Raw genomic sequence first — 11,198 nt, 5'->3', positions numbered from 1 at the left:
CGATATCGATTGGTCCATAGAATCGGACGATTCAAGTTCGTACGAAGTTCGTTCTGAAATGGAGTAGTTGGTGTATTGCATAATTTTGGCCATTGGATATCACTCAAAACACACCAAATGCCTCCTCCCCGTGTTATGATGTTTCCCAAGTTTTGGACTCAATCCGATATCGATTGATCCATAGAATCGGACGATTCAAGTTTGTACGAAGTTCTTTTCGAAACGGGTGGTTGGTGTATTGCATAGTTTTGGCCATTGGATTTCACCCAAAACACACCAAATGCCTCCTCACACCGTGTTATGATGTTTCCCAAGTTTTGGACTCAATTCGATATCGATTGGTCCATAGAATCGGACGATTCAAGTTCGTACGAAGTTCGTTCTGAAATGGAGTAGTTGGTGTATTGCATAATTTGGCCATTGGATATCACTCAAAACACACCAAATGCCTCCTCCCACCGTGTTATGATGTTTCCCAAGTTTTGGACTCAATCCGATATCAATTGGTCCATAGAATCGGACGATTCAAGTTAAATGCACGCAGTTCGTTCTGAAATGGAGTAGTTGGTGTATTGCATAATTTTGGCCATTGGATATCACTCAAAACTGATCAGTTCACAATTGCATATCATTTTGTACCCTTCTAACTTATGATTTGGTTATGTTATTGAGTCAAACGTGTGCTTTTAATCCCTTTTCTGTTTATCATTCAGTTCATTGAGCCTTAGGTAGCAATGGTGCCTTTGGATAAGAAAAGATGCAAAATGGTGCAAAAACGAGCAGACTGGGTTGGCAACTCATTTCGGCCTTAACGTCTTTCTCCCAACTTTGATTGGCCCATATAATATGTGCCTGGAAAGATGAGAGTCTGAACTGCAAGATGGATTACTCAAATAGATCAATTGATTAAGTCAACCCCAATCCGTGAGCCCATCAAAATGCACACCATGCTCAGGAATGCAACTGCTAGCTGTTGAGTCATGTGCTGACAAGACAGCATGGAAACTCAGAAGGCATGGGCAGCTGACATTCCTAGAGGCATGGGCTACACATCAAATCAGCAGCATGGGCTACACATCAAATCAGCAGCATGGGAACCTAATGGGCAGCTCAGACAAATGGGAATAGCTAGGAATGGGTGTGCTTCACCAGCCAAAGGGGGAGCACGAATTTGCACTCTATAAATAGAGTGATGCACACTCATTCAAAAAAGTCACTCCATTCAGCCTAAAATTCACTTCAGCCATCCTCTAACACTCCCATCCTTCCCCAAACACTCCATTCAGTCCCAAATCACCAAAACAGCTCCAACAAGCCTTCCTTCCATTTCCCTACGAATTTCCTCTTTCTCTGCCATCACCACTCACCCAAACTCATCCCAAATCACCTCTTTAGTTGCCATACTCTAGATGTGAGGAAGGTCTTGGAGCAGCATTAGGTGTGGAAGCATGGAGAAGCCTTGGACACGAGTAACTTCAGAAATGGGTTTTTCCACTCTTATTACATTCATTATGTTTTCTCATTTCTGTTTAAGTTTCATTTCCATTATGAGTAGCTAAATTCATAACTAGGACTTCGATGTAACCTAACATGAATATTCTGGGTTTATAAGTTGAAGTTTTGAGTTTCAAGTTTGATTCATGATTCATGTTCTTATTCATTATGCTTATCAGTTAATATGCTTGTTTGGATGATTGATCACCATTAGAACTTGTGCATTAGCTATCTTGGTTTGAATCATGAGTAGACACCATGCTTTGATTCGAATTGAACTATGAATAAGAAAAGCATGTATGGACATTCGACAACAGGGATTAGATACATGCTTGGTTGTTTAAATTGTTCTTCTATGCTTAATGAGTTCCTAATGCTTAATTTAGGTTAGACAACAAATGATCAAGTTAGGGAATTAGGAACACATGGTTAGGACCAGACACCATGGCCTAATCACACTTTAGCTAGAATCAATCTTTGAATCCGAATTAGACTTGTCACTTGACTCCTTATAACCTAGAATTGAATTGTTATGGTGAATCGAATGCCTAGTCTCTAATCTGTTTCAGCCCACAAAAACACTCTTTCTTACATTTGCTCACTTTGCTTTTGTTTGAAATTTCGTTTGCCTCATTTGTTCAACAATTACAATCACTCTTGGTTTAAATTCTATTTTGGACTTAACCTCCTACTTTCTTGAATTTGGTAATCTAAGTACATAACTAATTTTAACTTCTCAGTCCTCGTGGGTACGACCTGTACTTGTCTTGCTATATTACTAATTGGCCCATTACAATTGCGAGTTAACATATTAACAACAAAAACACACCAAATGCCTCCTCCCACCGTGTTATGATGTTTCCCAAGTTTTGAACTCAATCCAATATCGATTGGTCCATAGAATAGGGCGATTCAAGTTCGTACGAAGTTCGTTCTGAAATGGAGTAGTTGGTGTATTGCATAATTTTGGCCATTGGATATCACTCAAAACACACCAAATGCCTCCTCCCCCCGTGTTATGATGTTTCCCAAGTTTTGGACTCAATCCGATATCGATTGATCCATAGAATCGGACGATTCAAGTTTGTACGAAGTTCTTTCTGAAATGGAGTGGTTGGTGTATTGCATAGTTTTGGCCATTGGATTTCACCCAAAACACACCAAATGCCTCCTCACACCGTGTTATGATGTTTCCCAAGTTTTGGACTCAATTCGATATCGATTGGTCCATAGAATCGGAAGATTCAAGTTCGTGCGAAGTTCGTTATGAAATGGAGTGGTTGGTGTTTTGTATAGTTTTGGCCATTGGATATCACTCAAAACACACCAAATGCCTCCTCCCCCTGTGTTATGATGTTTCCCAAGTTTTGGACTCAATCCGATATCGATTGATCCATAGAATCGGACGATTCTAGTTCGTGCGAAGTTCGTTATGAAATGGAGTGGTTGGTGTTTTGCATAATTTTGGCCACTGGATATCACTCAAAACACACCAAATGCCTCCTCCCCGTGTTATGATGTTTCCCAAGTTTTGGACTCAATCCGATATTGATTGGTCCATAGAATCGGACAATTCAAGTTCGTAAGAAGTTCGTTCTGAAATGAAGTTGTTGGTGTATTGCATAGTTTTGGCCATTGGATATCACTCAAAACACACCAAATGCCTCCTCCCCCCTGTGTTATGATGTTTCCCAAGTTTTGGACTCAATCCGATATCGATTGATCCATAGAATCGGACGATTCTAGTTCGATGCGAGTTCGTTATGAAATGGAGTGGTTGGTGTTTTTGCATAATTTTGGTCATTGGATATCACTCAAAACACACCAAATGCCTCGCCCCGTGTTATGATGTTTCCAAGTTTTGGACTCAATCCGATATTGATTGGTCCATAGAATCAGACGATTCAAGTTCGTAATGCAGTTAGTTCTGAAATGGAGTAGTTGGTGTATTGCATAATTTTGGCCATTGGATATCACTCAAAACACACCAAATGCCTCCTCCCACCGTGTTATGATGTTTCCCAAGTTTTGACCTCAATCCGATATCGATTGGTCCATAGAATAGGACGATTCAAGTTCGTCACAAGCTGTTTCGTTCTGAAATGGAGTGGTTGGTGTATTGCATAGTTTTGCCTGGATATCACTCAAAACACACCAAATGCCTCCCGTGTTATGATGTTTCCCAAGTTTTGGACTCAATCCGATATCGATTGGTACAAAGAATCGGATGATTCAAGTTCGTAAGAAGTTCGTTTTGAAATTTAGTGGTTGGTGTATTGCATAGTTTTGGCCATTGGATATCACTCAAAACACACCAAATGCCTCCTCCCACCGTGTTATGTTGTTTCCCAAGTTGTGGTCTCAATCTGATATCGATTGGTCCATAGAATCGGATGATTCAAGTTCGTACGAAGTTCGTTCTGAAATGGAGTGGTTGGTGTATTGCATAGTTTTGGCCATTGGATTTCACTCAAAACACACCAAATGCCTCCTCCCACCGTGTTATGATGTTTCCCAAGTTTTGGACTCAATCCGATATCGATTGATGCATAGAATCGGACGATTCTAGTTCGTGCGAAGTTCGTTATGAAATGGAGTGGTTGGTGTTTTGCATAGTTTTGGCCATTGGATATCACTCAAAACACACCAAATGCCTCCTCCCACCGTGTTATGATGTTTCACAAGTTTTGGACACAATCCGATATCGATTGGTACATAGAATCGGACGATTCAAGTTTGTACGAAGTTCTTTCTGAAATGGAGTGGTTGGTGTATTGCATAGTTTTGGCCATTGATTTCACTCAAAACACACCAAATGCCTCCTCCCACCGTGTTATGATGTTTCCCATGTTTTGGACTCAATCCGATATCAATTGGTCCATAGAATCGGACGATTCAAGTTCGTACGAAGTTCGTTCTGAAATGGAGTAGTTGGTGTATTGCATAATTTTGGCCATTGGATATCACTCAAAACACACCAAATGCCTCCTCCCACCGTGTTATGATGTTTCCCAAGTTTTGGACTCAATCCGATATCGATTGATGCATAGAATCGGACGATTCTAGTTCGTATGCGAGGTTCGTTATGAAATGGAGTGGTTGGTGTTTTGCATAGTTTTGGCCATTGGATATCACTCAAAACACACCAAATGCCTCCTCCCACCGTATTATGAAGTTTCCCAAGTTTTGGTCTCAATCCGATATCGATTGATCCATAGAATCGGACGATTCTAGTTCGTGCGAAGTTCGTTATGAAATGGAGTGGTTGGTGTTTTGCATAGTTTTGGCCATTGGATATCACTCAAAACACACCAAATGCCTCCTCCCACCGTGTTATGATGTTTCCCAAGTTTTGGACTCAATCCGATATCAATTGGTCCATAGAATCGGACGATTCAAGTTCGTACGAAGTTCGTTCTGAAATGGAGTAGTTGGTGTATTGCATAATTTTGGCCATTGGATATCACTCAAAACACACCAAATGCCTCCTCCCCCCGTGTTATGATGTTTCCCAAGTTTTGGACTCAATCCGATATCGATTGATCCATAGAATCGGACGATTCTAGTTCTGAAGTTCGAATTCTGAAATGGGTGGTTGGTGTATTGCATAGTTTTGGCCATCGGATATCACTCAAAACACACCAAATGCCTCCTCCCACCGTGTTATGTTGTTTCCCAAGTTTTGGTCTCAATCCGATATCGATTGATCCATAGAATCGGACGATTCAAGTTTGTACGAAGTTCTTTCTGAAATGGAGTGCTTGGTGTATTGCATAGTTTTGGCCATTGATTTCACAAAACACAAAATGCCTCTCCACCATGTTATGTTTCCCAAGTTTTGGACTCAATTATGCTCGATTGGTCCATAGAATCGGACGATTCAAGTTCGTACGAAGTTCGTTCTGAAATGGAGTAGTTGGTGTATTGCATAATTTTGGCCATTGGATATCACCCAAAACACACCAAATGCCTCCTCCCACCGTGTTATGATGTTTCCCAAGTTTTGGACTCAATCCGATATCAATTGGTCCATAGAATCGGACGATTCAAGTTCGTACGCAGTTCGTTCTGAAATGGAGTAGTTGGTGTATTGCATAATTTTGGCCATTGGATATCACTCAAAACACACCAAATGCCTCCTCCCACCGTGTTATGATGTTTCCCAAGTTTTGGTCTCAATCCGATATCGATTGGTCCATAGAATCGGACGATTCAAGTTCGTACAAAGTTCGTTCTGAAATGGAGTGGTTGGTGTATTGCATAGTTTTGGCCATTCGATTTCATTCAAAACACACCAAATGCCTCCTCCCACCGTGTTATGATGTTTCCCAAGTTTTGGACTCAATCCGATATCGATTGGTCCATAGAATCGGATGATTCAAGTTCGTAAGAAGTTCGTTCTGAAATGAAGTGGTTTATGTATTGCATAGTTTTGGCCATTGGATATCACTCAAAACACACCAAATGCCTCCTCCCACTGTGTTGTGATGTTTCCCAAGTTTTGGACTCAATCCGATATCGATTGGTCCATAGAATAGGACGATTCAAGTTCGTACGAAGTTCGTTCTGAAATGGAGTGGTTGGTGTATTGCATAGTTTTGGCCATTGGATTTCACTCAAAACACACAAAATGCCTCCTCCCACCGTGTTATGATGTTCCCCAAGTTTTGGACCCAATCCGATATTTATTGGTCCTTGAAAGCGAACAATTCAGGTTCGTACGAAGTTCGTTCTGAAATGGAGTGGTTGTGTATTGCATAGTTTTGGCCATTGGATTTCACTCAAAACACACCAAATGCCTCCTCCCACCGTGTTATGATGTTTCCCAAGTTTTGAACTCAATCGGATATCGATTGGTCCATAGAATAGGACGATTCAAGTTCGTACGAAGCTCGTTCTGAAATGGAGTGGTTGGTGTATTGCATAGTTTTGGCCATTGGATTTCACTCAAAACACACCAAATGCCTCCTCCCACCGTGTTATGATGTTTCCCAAGTTTTGGACTCAATCCGATATCGATTAGTCCATAGAATCGGACGATTCAAGTTCGTGCGAAGTTCGTTCTGAAATGGAGTGGTTGGTGTATTGCATAGTTTTGGTTGGATTCCTCAAAACACACAAATGCCTCCTCCCACCGTGTTATGATGTTTCCCAAGTTTTGGACTCAATCCGATATCGATTGGTCCATAGAATCGGGCGATTCAAGTTCGTACGAAGTTCGTTCTGAAATGAAGTGGTTGGTGTATTGCATAGTTTTGGCCACTGGATATCACTCAAAACACACCAAATGCCTCCTCCCACCGTGTTATGATGTTTCCCAGTTTTGGACTCAATCCGATATCGTTGGTCCATAGAATAGAACGATTCAAGTTAAATGCAGCTCGTTCTGAAATGGAGTGGTTGGTGTATTGCATAGTTTTGGCCATTGGATTTCACTCAAAACACACCAAATGCCTCCTCCCACCGTGTTATGATGTTTCCCAGGTTTTGAACTCAATCCGATATCGATTAGTCCATAGAATCGGACGATTCAAGTTCGTACGAAGTTCGTTCTGAAATGGAGTGGTTGGTGTATTGCATAGTTTTGGCCATTGGATTTCACTCAAAACACACCAAATGCCTCCTCCCACCGTGTTATGATGTTTCCCAGGTTTTGAACTCAATCCGATATCGATTAGTCCATAGAATCGGACGATTCAAGTTCACATACAGTTCGTTCTGAAATGGAGTGGTTGGTGTATTGCATAGTTTTGGCCATTGATTTCACTCAAAACACACCAAATGCCTCCTCCCACCGTGTTATGATGTTTCCTGACATTCCTAGAGGCATGGGCTACACATCAAATCAGCAGCATGGGAACCTAATGGGCAGCTCAGACAAATGGGAATAGCTAGGAATGGCTGTGCTTCACCAGCCAATGGGGGAGCACGAATTTGCACTCTATAAATAGAGTGATGCGCACTCATTCAAAGGGAGTCACTCCATTCAGCCTAAAATTCACTTCAGCCATCCTCTAACACTCCCATCCTTCCCCAAACACTCCATTCAGTCCCAAATCACCAAAACAGCTCCAACAAGCCTTCCTTCCATTTCCCTACGAATTTCCTCTTTCTCTGCCATCACCACTCACCCAAACTCATCCCAAATCACCTCTTTAGTTGCCATACTCTAGATGTGAAAGCTCTTAAGCAGCATTAGTGTGGAGAAGAACTTGGGAGAAGCCTTGGACTACAAGTAACTTCAGAAATGGGTTTTTCCACTCTTATTACATTCATTATGTTTTCTCATTTCTGTTTAAGTTTCATTTCCATTATGAGTAGCTAAATTCATAACTAGGACTTCGATGTAACCTAACATGAATATTCTGGGTTTATAAGTTGAAGTTTTGAGTTTCAAGTTTGATTCATGATTCATGTTCTTATTCAATTATCACTTATCAGTTAATAATATGCTTGTTTGGATGATTGATCACCATTAGAACTTGTTGTATTAGCTATCTTGGTTTGAATCAAGAGTAGACACCATGCTTTGATTCGAATTGAACTATGAATAAGAAAAGTATGTATGGACATTCGACAACAGGGATTAGATACATGCTTGGTTGTTTAAATTGTTCTTCGACCTTATGAGTTCCTAATGCTTAATTTAGGTTAGACAACAAATGATCAAGTTAGGGAATTAGGAACACAAGGTTAGGACCAGACACCATGGCCTAATCACACTTTAGCTAGAATCAATCTTTGAATCCGAATTAGACTTGTCACTTGACTCCTTATAACCTAGAATTGAATTGTTATGGTGAATCGAATGCCTAGTCTCAATCTGTTTCCAGCCCACAAAAACTCTTTGTTACATTTGCTCACTTTGCTTTTGTTTGAAATTTCGTTTTGCCTCATTTGTTCAACAATTACAATCACTCTGGTTTAAATTCTATTTTAGACTTAACCTCCTACTTTCTTGAATTTAGTAATCTAAGTACATAACCATTTTACTTCTCAGTCCTCATGGGTACGACCTCGTACTTGTCTTGCTATATTACTAATTGGCCCATACAGTGCGGAGTTAACATATTAACAACAAATTTTGATGTGTTAATCAAAGTTGGAGAAAAGCGTTAAGGCGAAATGAGTTGCCAACCCAGTCTGCTCGTTTTGCACCATTTTGCATCTTTTCTTATCCAAAGGCACCATTGCTACCTAAGGCTCAATGAACTGAATGATAAACAGAAAGGATTAAAGCACGTTGATAATAACATAGTAGCAAATCATAAGTTAGAAGGGTACAAAATGATGCAATTGTGACTGATCATTTCCCAAGTTTTGGACTCAATCCGATATCGATTGGTCCATAGAATCGGACGATTCAAGTTCGTAAGAAGTTCGTTCTGAAATGAAGTGGTTGGTGTATTGCATAGTTTTGGCCACTGGATATCACTCAAAACACACCAAATGCCTCCTCCCACCGTGTTATGATGTTTCCCAAGTTTTGGACTCAATCCGATATCGATTGGTCCATAGAATAGGACGATTCAAGTTCGTACGAAGCTCGTTCTGAAATGGAGTGGTTGGTGTATTGCATAGTTTTGTTGGTTCACTCAAAACACACCAAATACCTCCTCCACCGTGTTATGATGTTTCCCAGGTTTTGAACTCAATCCGATATCGATTAGTCCATAGAATCGGACGATTCAAGTAATGCAAAGTTCGTTCTGAAATGGAGTGGTTGGTGTATTGCGTTTTGGCCATTGGATTCCTCAAAACACACCAAACCTCCTCCCACCGTGTTACTTGATGTTTCCTGGCATTCCTAGAGGCATGGGCTGCACATCAAATCAGCAGCATGGGAACCTAATGGGCAGCTCAGACAAATGGGAATAGCTAGGAATAGCTGTAGCCTCCACCAATGAATGGGGAGCACAATTTGCACTCTATAAATAGAGTGATGCACACTCATTCAAGGAGTCATCCATTCAGCCTAAAATTCACTGCAGCATCCTCTAACACTCCCATCCTTAAACCTCCATTCAGTCCCAAATCACCAAAAACAGCTCCAACAAGCCTTCTTCCATTTCCTACTGAATTTCCTCTTTCTGCCATCACCACTCCCTTAAACTCATCCCAAATCACCTGCTAGTTGCCATATCTGAGTGTGAAAGCTCTTGGAGCAGCATTAGGTGTCAGAGAAGAACTTGAGAAGCCTTTGATTTAAGTACTTCAGAAATGATTTTGACTCTTATACATTCATTATGTTTTCTCATTTCTGTTTAAGTTTCATTCCATTATAATTAGCTAAATTCTATAACTAGGACTTTGATGTAACTAACATGAATATTCTGGGTTTTATAAGTTGAAGTTTTGAGTTTCCAAGTTTGATTCATGATTCATGTTCTTATTCATTTCATTCAAACACACCAAATGCCTCCTCCACCGTGTTATATGATGTTTCCCAAGTTTTGGATGATCAATCACCATTAGAACTTGTATATTAGCTATCCGGTTTGAATCAAGAGTAGACACCATGCTTTGATCTGAATTGAACTATGAATAAGAAAAGTATGTATGGACATCTTCGACAACAGGGATTAGATACATGCTTGGTTGTTTAAATGTTCTTCACGCTTAATGAGTTCCTAATGCTTAATCTAGGTTAGACAACAAATGCCCGACTGCTAGGGAATTAGAACACAAGGTTAGGACCAGACACCATGGTCAATTCACTTTAGCTAGAATCAATCTTTAATCCAATTAGACTTGTCACTGACTCCTTATAACCTAGAATTGAATTGTTGCAGAATCGAATGCCCAGTCTCCCAATCTGTTTTCCAGCCACAAAAACACTTCTTGTTGATTTGTTCACTTTGCTTTGTTTCAATCTGTTTTGCCTCATTTGTTCAACAATTACAAATCACTCTTGGTTTAAATTTATTTTAGACTTAACTTCTATTTTCTTGAATTTGCAATCAAGTACATACCAATTTAACTTCATCCAAGGGTACGCACTCCTGTAATTTGTCTTGTTATATTACTAATTGGCCCAGATACCATGAAAAGAATATATTAATAAATAAATTTTGATATAATAATCAAAGCTGGAGAAAGACGCTGCGTCAAATGAGTTGCAACCCAGTCTGCTCTGTTTTTGCACCATTTGCATCTTTTCTTATCCAAATGCACCATTATACTAAGGCTCAAATGATATCGAATGATAAAACAGAAAAGGGATTAAAAGCACACGCTTGACTCCATAACATAACCAAATCATGGGGTTAGAAGGGACAGCAAATGATATGCAATTGTAACTGATCATTTCAAGTTTCAATCCAACTATATCGACAATCCATAGAATCGACTTATCTGTTCGTAAAGAAGTTCGTCTGAAATGAAGTGGTTATGTATTGTATAGTTTTGGCTTAATACTGGATATCACCTAAAAACACACCAAATGCCTCTCCCACCGTGTTATGATGTTTCCCAGTTTTGGACTCAACTGAGCATCGATTGGTCCAGAATAGACTTATCAAGTTCGTATTTGGCCTGTTCTTAAAATGGAGGTTGGTGTATTGCATAGTTTTGCCATTGATTTCACTCAAAACACACCAAATGCCCCTCCCACTGTGTTATGATGTTTCCAAGTTTTGGACCTAACTACATCGATTGGTCCATAGAATCGACGATTCCAAGTTCGTATTTGGTTCGCTCTGAAA

Source organism: Prunus mume, linkage group LG4 (genome assembly GCF_029339155.1).
Source record: "Prunus mume cultivar Tortuosa linkage group LG4, ASM2933915v1, whole genome shotgun sequence".
Classification (NCBI taxonomy): Eukaryota; Viridiplantae; Streptophyta; class Magnoliopsida; order Rosales; family Rosaceae; genus Prunus; species Prunus mume.
The sequence above is the reverse complement of the archived record's forward strand: the minus strand, read 5'-3'. Positions refer to the sequence as shown.